Source organism: Pongo abelii, chromosome 9, assembly GCF_028885655.2.
Source record: "Pongo abelii isolate AG06213 chromosome 9, NHGRI_mPonAbe1-v2.0_pri, whole genome shotgun sequence".
Lineage (NCBI taxonomy): Eukaryota > Metazoa > Chordata > Mammalia > Primates > Hominidae > Pongo > Pongo abelii.
This window is the reverse complement of record NC_071994.2, coordinates 66,146,841-66,160,175: the sequence shown is the minus strand read 5'-3', so window position 1 is coordinate 66,160,175 and position 13,335 is coordinate 66,146,841. Positions and strand designations below refer to the sequence as shown.

Below are 13,335 nucleotides of genomic sequence, written 5' to 3'. Positions count from 1 at the left end.
AGTCTGTACATGTTCAGTATAGATGCAATTTTGGTTTGAATATTTTCAGTCTGTGGTTGGTTGACTGTATGAATGCAGAACCCATGCGTATGAAGAGTCAACTGTATTTTCTTTTAGTTCACCAATTCCCTCTCATCTATCTATAATATGCTGCTAAATATATCCATTACATTCTTCATTTCAATTATTGGAATTTTTAATTCTATAATCTCCATTTAATTCTTTTTGATAGTTTTTCTGCCAAAATTTTTCTATTTTGATATTTAACCTTTACATTTATTAAAATAATTATTTTAAAATCCGTGTGGGATAACTCTAATGTCAGGATCTTTTTTTTTTTTGAGACAGAGTCTCGCTCTGTCACCCAGGCTGGAGTGCAGTGGTGCGATCTCAGCTCACTGCAAGCTCCGCCTCCCAGGTCATGCCATTCTCCTGCCTCAGTCTCCCGAGTAGCTGGGACTATAGGTGCCTGCCACCATGCCCGGCTAAGTTTTTGTATTTTTAGTAGAGACGGGGTTTCACCATGTTAGCCAGGATGGTCTCCATCTCCTGACCTCGTGATCTGCCCGCCTCCGCCTCCCAAAGTGCTGGGATTACAGGCATGAGCCGCCATGCCCGGCCAGGATGTTTTTTAAAATTTATTTTTTATTCTATATATTTAAGGTGTGCAACATGATATTTTCATATACATGTTGATATGATTTGGCTCTTTGTCCCCACCCAAATCTAATTTGAATTGTACTCCCATAATTCCCATGTGTTGTGGGAGGGACCCTGTGGGAGATAATTGAATCATGGGGGCAGTTTCCCCCATACTGTTCTTGTGGTAGTGAGTAAGTCTCATGAGATCTGATGGTTTTATTAGGGGTTTCTGCTTTTGTGCCTTCCTCATTCTCTCTTTGCCTGCTGCCATCCATGTAACACAGGACTTGTTCCTCCTCCTTGCCTTCTGCCAAAATTGTGAGGCTTCCCCAGCCACTTGGAACTGTAAGTCCAATTAAACCTCTTTCTTTTGTAAATTGCCCGATTTCAGGTATGTCTTTATGAGCATTATTTATTTCTTGTTGACATTTTCTCCAAAGTTTCAGTCTTTTGGGGTACCAACCAAAAGCCTTTTGGGTTTACTGAATCCCTTCTTCTTGGAAGACCATGAACTTTATTTTTTGTCACTCTAGCTCTGTGGTTTCTGAAAACGTCACTCAGTTTCTTAGCCTCTCTACCATTGCTTTTACATTTAGAATTGGCACTTAACTCTTGGGAAGCCTCAAATGCTAAGCTAACCTCTTGTATTTCTCCATTTTCTTCTTACCATTCCCTAAAATTTTTATAATCATAGCAGTTTTACTATGCCTCCAAACAGATTTTTAAAATATTTTGTTTAGATTGTTCTATTGTTTTTAGAGAAAGATTTGGACTCAAACAACCTAGTGTGCCATTGCCAGAAGTAGGGGCACCACTTAGTTTTTAAAGATGTTCTTCTGGGCTTGACTTACTGTACAAAATAATACCATGGCCGCAGAATTTAAAATAAGACTTTTCTGCTTACTATGGAAGAAAGGAGGGAAGTGCTTACCAATCAGAAGTTCGGTGACCACCACCATATCCTAGGTCTTTAGCCCCTGAAAATCATGGCCTTTATTTTTTTAATGCACAAGTATAGTGCAAGATCTCCTCTGAGAACTGGCTTATGGTTAGCAAGAGAGAAGTTGGTGTTTTGGTACTTAGGTAGGAAAGAGCTCATGATACTCAGAGGAAGTGAGGGAAACCTAATAGTCCTGCATTAGGGAATTTCAAAAAGTTTTTGTAAGAGATACTGATAACACGCATTTTTGAGATATCTGTCATTTTGTTGAGATTTTAACTTTTTTGACAACGTTTTATATTTTGTACATCTTTCTTTCTTGTATCATGCTATATTACAGAGAGAGATGCAGGACTTACTTCTTCCTCACTTGGTAATGGCTAGTACTCTTTCAGCTGGGGAAGGAGACTCGGAAAATAGTATCTTTTCCAATATTTAGTAGAAAGAAGGGAAGGCATTTATCTCTGCTCTAGCCTGCTTTCATAAAGGACTGGAGAATTTCTGAAAAAGTTCTCTGACTTCTTGGAAACTGCCTATCCAAACAATGGCTTTGGCTAAAATTTATGCTTTTCTTGGGGCCTGTTGATTATTTCCTAAATAGTGTGCTAATGCATGGAAAACTTCCAAAGTGGCTGTCATCTTGAGTGACACAATTATAGCCTGTGTACAAACCCTTGATAAGAAAATGGAAAAGAAAAAAAAATCATCAAGATAAAAAAATTGCCTGAAGATAATGAAGGTGAGCAATGAATAGTGAAGGGCACAGAACTGCTTTGTTTCCAGGGATGCGAAAAAGAGGCAGAGAGGGAAAAGTTCCATGTTGATCCCAGGGGACAATTTCTTACCTTCCTTGTTCACCTGATAGTCAAGTGAGGAATGGCTTGCATGACAAGATACTGCATGGAAAAAGCCTGGGCTTTAGAGGATAAGGAAGGAAGACCATGTACTGGTTCTACCACTTAATCAGTACATGATCTGTGAATATTATTCATATCTTTGAGGCTCATCTGTAAGATGGGGATAATTCTTCCTTCACTGGCTTGTTACGAGTATGAATGTAGAACCACTGTGAAAGTGTAATATTAGCAGCATCAGATAGAAAAAAGAAAAGCCTGGTTTGGTTACTTTATTGTTATGGTTAAATGTGGGTTTTGGCAGCAGACAAACTTGAGTTTGAATTCCACTTTCTACTTCCTCATCTTTCAGAATTAAATGAAGTGATGCATGTGAAATGCTTAGTGTAGTTTCTGTCATATGGCAAATAAGGGTTTATGTGCCCAGTAAGGGTTATCTACTATTATTATTGTTGTGGTGATGATGATGATGATAATGATGTAGCGGATCTGCTTATTTGTTTTTGCCCATTTGGTGATCAGAACATTGTTTATTATAGTGAGATTTGGCTTTCCAAGTCCAAACATATGTCTTTAATTAAATAGCATTTTAATGTAAGATCTAAATAGATTGACAAAAGGATTTCAGGAGAATTTCTGAATTCATGCTCTAGAATGAGAATTAGATATAGTTCATTCTACCTTAACCTCAGCAAAAATATATGCAGCCAATTATAAATGACCTAGAAAGTGTTCTGAGGAAAACATCTACTGGTTCCTCACTAAGGAACAGATGAACATCCTTATCAGAGAAGTTATGGGGATATGTTTGTTTTGGCTTGGCATGTGTTTCTCTTACTCCATTCTAGAGAGTCCCATCTGTGCCATCTGATGCTCTTGTTTTACAGTATTTGAGCTGAGATCCTACCTTCCTGTATATCAAGAACTTTAGCATCACAGTCAGCTCTTGATTATCTGAGCCAGATAGACTGGTTTGACGAGCAAGATATAGCAGTGACCTGGTAAGTGCTTACCTTCCTAGAAGTAGTAGGAAGCTAAGTGGCTTGCTATTTACCCTCCCTGCCTTGGCACTATGAGAAGGGCGACAAAATCTGAAGCTGAACTTAAGAGATGATAGAGAAGCTGAGAAGGAGAAAATGCTCTACTTTAAAGGAGGTTGTAGGCCTATATGCAGAGTTAAGTTGGCAACAGAAAAAACATTGAATTTTTAAATTATTTTTTCTACTTTCCTTGACATTATATTGCCTTTCTTTTCTCCAGCTTCCTGATTTAAATGCCTAATGTATCAGAGAGAGTATATATATTGGGAATGAAGGAGATGAAAGGGAATGACTTTTCCTCTGAATAATGCTTTGGCTGGACCCTACAGGGTTGAATATATAATTACTTTCTTTTTTTATTACATTCCAGATATTTTATACATCAGTTAGGATTCTTTCTGTAGCAAATAACAGAAAACTGACAATTGCCTTGAAGAGTTTTTTTTCCTAAGAAGTTTGAGGTAGGAGGGTTTCAGGGCTGGTTTATTCAGCAGTTCAATGATACCATCAATGACCCACATTATTCTGATCATTCTGTTCTGCCATCTTTATTATATGGGGATTGTTCTTAAGTAAGTTTCCTTCATGGTGGTAAGGTGCAGCTTTGAGTGTTACATGCCCATAACAATTTTCAGATGCAGAAAGGGGACAGTTTCTTTTTAGCATTGAAGTAAACCTTTTGCAAGAAGACTTTCATCTGACTTTCCTTCAAAGTTCATTTGTCAGGATGTTTCATGTGACCATTTCTGATCACTAGTGGTAGGAGTGAGACTGCTATGATTTGATTCAGACCAAACAAGATTCTACTCCCTAGAAGCAGGAGTGGAACCTACCTCACCTGAAACAGATAGCTTCTTGGAGAAGAGGGAATATTTTTAAAAATCAGGTAAAATTTGAAATAAGAAAGGAAGAAAGAAAAAATGGTTATTGAAAATGCAACCAGCATTAGCTGCTACTTCCTGCAATTGTAGTTTTAGTTTCCTCTTAAACTTAGGAGTTATGTAGGGTCTTAGAGAAAGTTTTAAAGTTTAAAAATGGTCAAGGATTTCGGTTTGTTTCTACTTAATTTTGGATTGTGGTTAATAATGTGGTCTGATGCTTTTACTTTTTAGAATTTTTGAGTTTATTTTTGTTTAAGGTAGAGAGAATGTTTGCATTTTATGACTACATGAGAAGAAAAGAGTAGTTTCTGTTCTTGGGTCAATATTGTTAATTACATCATTCAGATTTTATATATTTCTATCTTTTATTAACTTGGTATTTTTCTAAATGTTCTATTTTGGAATAACTTTAGATTTAAAGAAAAGTTTGCAAAAATAGTACAATTTCCCCACACTTACCTAGTACAGATAGTTCCCCCTTTGCCTACCTTTCCTGAATGTTAATCAGCATAACTGCAGTATATATGAAAAAAACTAAGAACTTAACATGGGTACAATTCTGTTATCTAAATCGCAGAGTTTGTTCAGATTCTACTAATTTTCCCACTAATGTTTAACTTGATCTTTAAAGACTGAGAAAGCTGTATTAAAATATCTCATTGCTATTGGAATTTGGCCTCCTTTTACTTTGCATTTCCGGTAATTTTTTGGCTTCGTATGTTTTAATTCTGTGTAATTTACCACATATAGCTTCAAGATAATTTTATGTCAATGTGGATCTTACCCTTCATCAGTATAATGTGATCTTTTAAATCCCATTTAATAACCTTTTTTTGAACTCAGCATTTTCTGAGGAAGACAAACCCTGACTTTTTGTTTTTGTTTTTAAATTTTCCTAGTATTCCTTTCCTATTCTTTTACTTTCAGCTTTATGAGTAATTTTGTTTGGGTGTGTATAAGTCAAGGTCCTGGCAGGAAACAGATGCCATGCTCAAATTAGGTAACTTGACGACAATTTAATAAAGGGACTGTTTAGAGAGGTGTGAGCAAGGGTGTGGAGAAACCACAGGGACAGCATAGCACCCTTGGACTTAACCATTGGGCAACATTACCACCCATTCTTTGCCTGACAGAGCCTGAAGAGAAGGTGCTGCCTAACGGCAGCTGTGGCCCTTGGAGGCGGGAGGCAGCCCACTGTGGTGATTCTGCACAAGGGAGCCAGGGAGATAATGCCCCACTCACTCTCCTCCCTCCTTCCCTCCCTCCCTCTCTCAGACCTCAGGCTGGTGCTTCCTATGACCAAACCCAGCTGGAAGCTGGAGGCAAGGCCATGTGGGAATACACTGGTATTGGTTGGCCTCCTGGTTCACAAAGCTGTGGAGTGTAACAGAGTAGATCCGGAAAGCAAATGAAAGCTATCTAGTAAAAGTTGTGTTGTTTTTCTATAGAGCATTTACGGCTAGATTTAGTTCATATTAAATCTAATCTGAGAATTCTTTTTATGCATTAGGTTAACTTTTCATGTTAACATTTACTGTTGTAATAGATGTGTTTAGTTTTTATCTGTCATCTAATTTCTATTTTCTGCTTTTTTCTAATTCTTTCTTGCTATTTTCTAGTATTCTATTGTTGCATGTTTGTTTGCTTTTTTATCTTTTCTGCTTCATTAATTTGGATGGTATTCAGCTCTACTACTTGGTAAGTCTGCATATATATACTTAACATAATTAAACATAATAGCCATGTTCCATGTTCCTTATAATGATATTTCAGTCAGTGGTAGGCTGCATATACAGTGGTGGTTCCATAAGATTACAATGGAACTGAAAAATTCCTATCACCTAGTGACACTATAGCTGTTGTAACACTGTAGCTCAATTACTTTATTTAAAAAATAAATGTAGTGTAGCCTAAGTATACAGTGTTAATAAAGTCTACAGTAGTGTAGAGTAATGTCCTAGGCCTTCACATCCCCTCACTACTCACTGATTCATTCAGAGCAGCTTCCTGTCCTGCAAGCCCTATTCATGGTAAGTGCCCTATACAGGTGGTACCATTTAAAAAAATCTTTTATACTGTATTCTTACTGTACCTTTCGTATGTTTAAATACACAAATGCTTACTATTGCATTCCAATTGCCTATAGTATTCAGTACAGTAACATGCTGTACAGGTTTGTAGCCTGGGAGCACTAGGCTACTGTATAGCCTAGGTGTGAAGTAGGCTATATCATCTACGTTTAGGGAAAGTACACTCTGTGATGCTCACACAATGATGACATCCCCTAACAAAACATTTCTCAGAACATATCCCTGTTAAGTGACACATGACTGTGCTGTTAGTCTTAGATTATCAACTTTATAGATTAAACAATATCTGCAGACAGCCCCATCTCCCATGAAATATAAAAAAATTAGTACACATACTTCCTCACGCATCCCCACTTGTAAGATTTTGTTGGTATAATCTGGGATTTTTGTTTCAGCTTATAATACATACCTTTTTCTAACGTGCCTTTTATGTCAAGAATTACACATTTCACCTTGTATTTTGTAATTATGTTAGCTTTAGTTACAACACTTAAAGGCTTACAAGGATTCATTGCTCTGGGTAACCGTGCTGACTTGAGGCCAGATTCTGTCCCGTGCTATGTTCTTCTATTTTGGAGTGAGCTAGTCATCTTTGCATAAAATCTTAGAGATTCCTGGCTTTTGGTTTGAAAAGGCTTGTTATTTTTCCTCCCACCCAACTAGGCCTCTTGCCTTATCCTTAGGGGCATCTTCTCTTGTTTCGCTCTCATGCTGTGCTCAGGAAGTTATTTGAGCTGGGGAAAGGTAGTTTTCTGTGGGATATTCCATATTTTTCCTCGGCCCCATTTTAGCCCTGGTTCCTCTTACTCCCATTTGTGTGGTAGGGTGGGTATCAGTAAGATTTTAAATAATTTTTTCCTTTTAGTATTCATGGTCGTGTTTTGCATTCTCTTTGTCAACTCCTAGAGTCAAATAATTTTAATTTCAGTTGCAGGATAATAGTTCTTTGCGGTGTGAGACTGAGATCCTTACAGTTTCAATGTTGATGGTATATTTGCTATTTACTTCACTTACGTGGGTTTGTTCACTTATGTAGGTTTGTTCACTTATGTAGGTTTTGGATAACAAAGTTTTATAAACGTGCCCATATACTGTCATCTTTTCCTGCATTTTTTAATGGTTATTTTCCCCAGCTTTATTCAGGTCCAACTGACAAATAAAAATTATATATTTGAGGTGTACGATGTGATGTTCTGATACACATATACAACATATACTTGTGAAATGATTGCCACAACCGAACTAATTAATGTATCTATCACCTTGGTAATCATTTATGCTTTTTTTATAAAACACATTCACATTTAAATCTTGAACTCATCTGATACATATTTTTCTGCATGGTATAAACCTGACTTCATTTTGGCCCAGTGTTAGTGTTTTGTACCAATATAGTTTATTGAATAATCAGTTCGCTCACTCACTTGAAAAACGACCTCTGCTGTGAGCTAAATTCCCATATGCACTTGAGTTCATTTTTGGCTTTCCATTTGATCTCACTGATCTCACTGATTTCTGTCATTGCTCTACCTCCTCCCCACCACTCCAAACCCATTCACTGTGTTTGAGGTGTGACTGCCTGAGCCATTAACTGCTCTTGAATCCAGCATTGCCTGTCCTCTTTCTTGCCCTTAAAGAATGTTTTCTGTCCTTCCCTGTCTGGCCCATTGGTGCCTCTCATTCAGAGATACTACAAGTTTTCAGAAGCTCCTGTCAACCTCTCACTCAGTTTGGATTTCTAAGGGACCAGGGAAGGCTTTCAGGACCTGAAATGTCTGTTCTCATCCACAGTCCTGGCATAGAGGATGAAAGAGATTTGCAGAGTGTGAGCTTTCAGCCATCTCCCACCCACAGATCCCTCTATTCCTCCCTACATGGTAAAATAATTACTTCTCCCTCAGAGCTCCAGCATGACCACAGGGAGGCCCAGACTCTCAGACTGCCTCATCTCATCAACAGCAAGGTCTTGTCTCAGAACTGCTCTGTAGAGCTAGTTAAAATTTGTTAGTGGGCTTATCTTCCCCAATCCCATGCATATATGAATGACTCCACAAGCTTCCCAGAAAAGTGCACAATTGAAGACACATTTTGCTATGTGTGATTGTACAGAGCTGCACAAGAACCCTCAATATTTGAGGAATTTCAATTTTTCAAGAATTTTAGATCTATTGGAACAGAGGCATTGTCAGAAATATCATTTTTTCTGTTTTATTTAAAAAAGACAATTTTAGAGAAAATTGATATTTATGATATAGTTACATTTTTAGCACTCTATAAATCTGAAGCCATCTTGATAGCTGCAGAACATAAAAATGTATTATGGATAACTTGGTTTGCTCATAAAATGGTCATGTTTGGCATATTAAATGTCAAAGCATGGTTTATGAAGACAGCACTTATACATTTACTAATTGAATTGACATTCAAACACATTCCAGTTTATAAAAGAAAGAATGACAACACAGTAGTGTTTAAGGAACAGAGCACCTCACAGTACTTCTAAAAACAGCACATTTCTTTATTTCTTTGTTTTGTGTTTGTATTTCAATAGCTTTTGGGGTACAAGTGGTTTTTTTACATGGATGAATTATATAGTGGTGAATTCTGAGGTTTTAGTGCACCCATCACCTGAGTAGTGTACATTGTACCTAATGCATACTTTTTTTTTTTGTCCCTAGCCACCCTCCCACTCTTCCCCTTCTAAGTCTCTAAAGTCCATTATGTCACTTCTTATGCCTTTGTGTACTCATAGCTTAGCTCCCACTTATAAGTGAAAACACATGGTTTTTGGTTTTCCACTCCTGTGTTATTTCACATAGAATAATGGCCTCCAGCTCCATCCTAGTTGTTATAAAAGACATTATTTTATTTTATTTGTTTATTTATTTATTTATTTTTGAGATGGAGTCTGGCTCTGTCATCAGGCTGGAGTGCAGTGGCACAATCTTGGCTCCCTGCAACCTCCGCCTCCTGGGTTCAAGTGATTTTCCTGCCTCAGTCTCCTGAGTAGCTGGGACTAAAGACACACGCCACCACGCCCAGCTAATTTTTGTATTTTTAGTAGAAACAAGGTTTCACCATGTTAGCCAGGATGGTCTTGATCTCTTGACCTTGTGATCTGCCCGCCTTGGCCTCCCAAAGTGCTGGGATTATAGGCATAAGCCACCGTGCCCGGCCTATTTTATTCTTTTTAATGGCTAGGTAGCATTCCACAGTGTAAATATACCACATTTTCTTTATTCATTAGTCATTGGGCACCTAGATTGGTTCCACATCTTTGTCATTGTGAATTGTGCTGCTATAAACAAATGTGTATGAGTGTCTTTTTCATAATAATGACTTCTTTTCCTTTGGGTAGATACCCAGTAGTGGGATTGCTGGATTGAATGGTAGATCTACTTTTAGCTCTTTAAGGAATATCCATACTGTTTTTGATAGAGGTTGTATTAATTTACATCCCCACCAGCAGTGTATAAGTGTTCCCTTTTCCCCACATCAATGCCAACATCTATTATTTTTTGACTTTTTAATAATGACCATTCTTGCAGGAGTAAGGTGGTATCTCACTACAGTTTTAATTTGCCTTTTCCTGATGATTAGGGAAGTTGAGCATTTTTTCTTGTTTTTTGGCCATTTGTATATCTTATTTTGAGAAATGGCTATTCATGTCCTTTGTCTACTTTTTAATGGAATTATGTGTTTTTTTTTTCTTTGTGATTTGAGTTCCTTGTAGATTCTGGATACTAGTCCTTTGTTGGATGCATAGTTTGCAAATATTTTCTCCCAATCTGTGGTTTGTCTGTTTACTCTGTTGATGATTTCTTTTGCTGTGCAGAAGTCTTTTAGTTTAATTAGGTCCCATTTATTTATTTATTTTTGTTTTTGTTGCGTTCACTTTTGGGATCATAGTCATGAATTCTTTGCCTAGGCTGATGTCTAAAAGAGTTTTCCCAATGTTGTCTTGTAGAATTTTTATGATTTCAGGTCTCATATTTACGTCTTTGATCCATCTTGAGTTGATTTTTGTATATGGTGAGAGATAGGGATCCAGTTTCATTCCTCTACCTGTGGCTTGCCAGCTTTCCCAGTATCATTTATTAGTGTATCCATTCCGTAATTTATAATTTTTAATGTTCTGTCAAAGATGAGTTGGCTGTATGTATTAGGCTTTATTTCTCAGTTCTCTATTCTGTTCCATTGGTCTATGTGCCTACTTTTATGCCAGTACTCTGTTGTTTTCGTAACTATAGCCGTTTAGTATAATTTGAAGTCCAGTAATGTGATGCCTCCAGGTTTGTTCTTTTTGCTTAGGATTGCTTTGGCTATTTGGGCTCTTTTTGGTTCTACATGAATTTTGGAATTATTTTTTCTAATTCTGTGAAAAATGATGTTGGTATTTTGATGGGAATTGCATTGAATCTATAGTTTGCTTTGGGCAGTAGAGTCATTTTCACAATATTGATTCTTCCAATCCATGAGCATGAGATGTGTTTCCACTTGTTTGTGTCATCTATGATTTCTTTCAGCAGTGTTTTGCAGTTCTTCTCATAGAGATCTTTCACCTCTGGTTAAGTATATTCCTAGGTATTTTATTTTTCTTGCAGCTGTTGTAAAAGGGATTGAGTTCTTGATTTGAGTCTCAGCTTGGTCATTGTTGGTATATAGCAGTGCTACTGTTTTGAGTACATTGATTTTGTAACCTGAGACTTTCCTGAATTCATTTATCAAATCTGAGAGTCCTTTGGAGGAGTCTTTAGGATTTTTTAGGTATACAGTTGTATAATCTGCAAACAGCAATAGTTTGATTTCCTCTTTTTCAAACTTCAGATGCCCTTTACTTCTTTCTCTTGCCTAATTGCTCTGGCTAGGACTTCCAGAACTCTGTTGAATAAGAGTAGTGAAAGCGGACACCCTTGTCTTGTTCCTGTTCTCAGGAGGAATGCTTTAAACTTTAACTGATTTAGTATGATGTTGGCTGTGGGTTTGTCATATATGGCTTTTAAAATTTTGAGGTAAGTTCTTCCTATGCATAGTTTGTTGAGAGTTTTTTTCATAAAAAGGTGCTGGATTTTGCCGAATGATTTTTCTGTATCTATTGAGATGATCATATAGTTTTTGTTTTTAATTCTGTTTGTGAGATGTATCACATTTATTGACTTGTGTATGTTAAACCATCTCTGCTTCCCTGGGATAAAACCCATTTGATCATGATTAATTATCTTTTTGATATGTTGTTGGATTCAGTTAGCTAATATTTTGTTGAGGATTTTTGCATTTATCAGGGAAATTGGTTTGTAGTTTTCTTTTTTTGTTGTGTCCTTTCCTAATTTTGGTATCAGGGTGATACTAGCTTTATAGAATGATTTAGGGAGAATTCTTCCTTGCTCAATAGAAATTTCTGGAATAGTTTCAGTAGAATTGGTACTACTTCTTCTTTGAATGTCTGGTAGAATTCACCCGTGAATCCAACTGTCCTGGGCTTTTTTTTGTTGTTGGCAATTTTAAAATTACTGATTCAATCTCGCTGCTTGTAATTGGTCTATTCAAGGTTTCTATTTCTTCCAGATTTAATCTAGGAGGGTTGTATGTTCCCAGGAATTTGTCCATTTCCTCTAGGTTTTTTAGTTTGTGCACATGAAGATGTTCATAGCAGTCTCAAATGATCTTTTGTATTTCTGTGGTATCAGTTGCAATGTCTCCAGTTTCATTTCTAATTGAGCTTATTTGGATCTTCTGTCTTCTTTTCTTGGTCAACCTAGCTAGTGGTCTATTGATTTTATTTATTTTTTCAAAGAACCAGCTTTTTGTTTCATTAATCTTTTGAATTTTTTTGTTTAAATTTCATTTAGTTCTGCTCTAATTTTTGTTATTTCTTTTCTTCTTCTAGCTTTGGGTTTAGTTTATTCTTGTTTCTCCAGTTCCTTGAGGTGTGAAAACAGGTTGTCAATTTGTACTCTTTCAGACTTTTTGATATAGGCATTTAGCACTATAAACTTTCCTCTTAGCGCTGCTTTTGCTGTATCTCAGAGGTTTTAATAACTTATCTCATTATTATCATTAGTTAAAAATTTTTTTTAAATTTTCATCTTGATTTTATTGTTAATCTAGATATCATTCAGGAGCAGATTATTTAATTTTCATGTATTTTTATAGTTTTAAGGGTTCCTTTTGAAGTTGGTTTCCAGTTTTATTCCATTGTGATCTGAAAAGATACTCGGTTAATTTTGATTTTTAAAAAATTTATTGAGACTTGTTTTATGGCCTATCATATGTTCTGTCTTGGAGAATGTCTCATGTGCTGATAAGAAAAATATATATTCTACAGATCTTAGGTAGAGTGTTCTGTAAATATTCATTAAGCCCATTTGTTCTAATGTGTCATTTCAGTCCATTGTTTTCTGTTGACTTTCTGTCTCAAAGATCTGTTTAGTGCTGTCAGTGGTGTATTGAGGTCTCCCATATTATTGTTTTGCTGTTTATCTCATTTCTTACGTCTAGTAGTAATTGTTTTATCAATCTAGGAGCTCCAGTGTTTGGTGCATATACATTTAGGATTGTAATATCTTCTTATTAAATTGATCCTTTTATCATTATATAGTGACCATCTTTGTCTTTTTTCACTGTTGTTGTTTTGAAGTCTGTTTTGTCTGACAGAAGAATAGCTACTCCTGCTTGTTTTTGGTTTCCATTTACATGAAATACTTTTTTCTACCCTTTTACCTTGAGTTTATATGAATCCTTCTGTGTTAGGTGAGTCTCTTGAAGATAGACAAATATCTTGAAGATAGACACATTGGTCTTGATATTTGATAGGCGAAAAAGGGAATAGAGACATTTAAATAGCATAATTAGCAAACGACCTCATAAATATTTTTAAATACTCCACCC

At 36.4% G+C, this 13,335-nt stretch overlaps 1 long non-coding RNA gene across 1 annotated transcript in view; it reads left to right on the top strand.

The window, feature by feature from the left end:
- The first annotated feature begins 887 nt into the window (after positions 1–887).
- The window catches only part of LOC134759412 (uncharacterized), a 61,395-nt gene continuing 48,947 nt past the window's right edge, over positions 888–13,335 (top strand). Inside the window, exons 1-3 of the long non-coding RNA XR_010135480.1 lie at positions 888–987; positions 3,324–3,437; positions 6,044–6,055. This is a non-coding gene — a long non-coding RNA (uncharacterized LOC134759412). The remainder of the gene's footprint in view (positions 988–3,323; positions 3,438–6,043; positions 6,056–13,335) is intronic.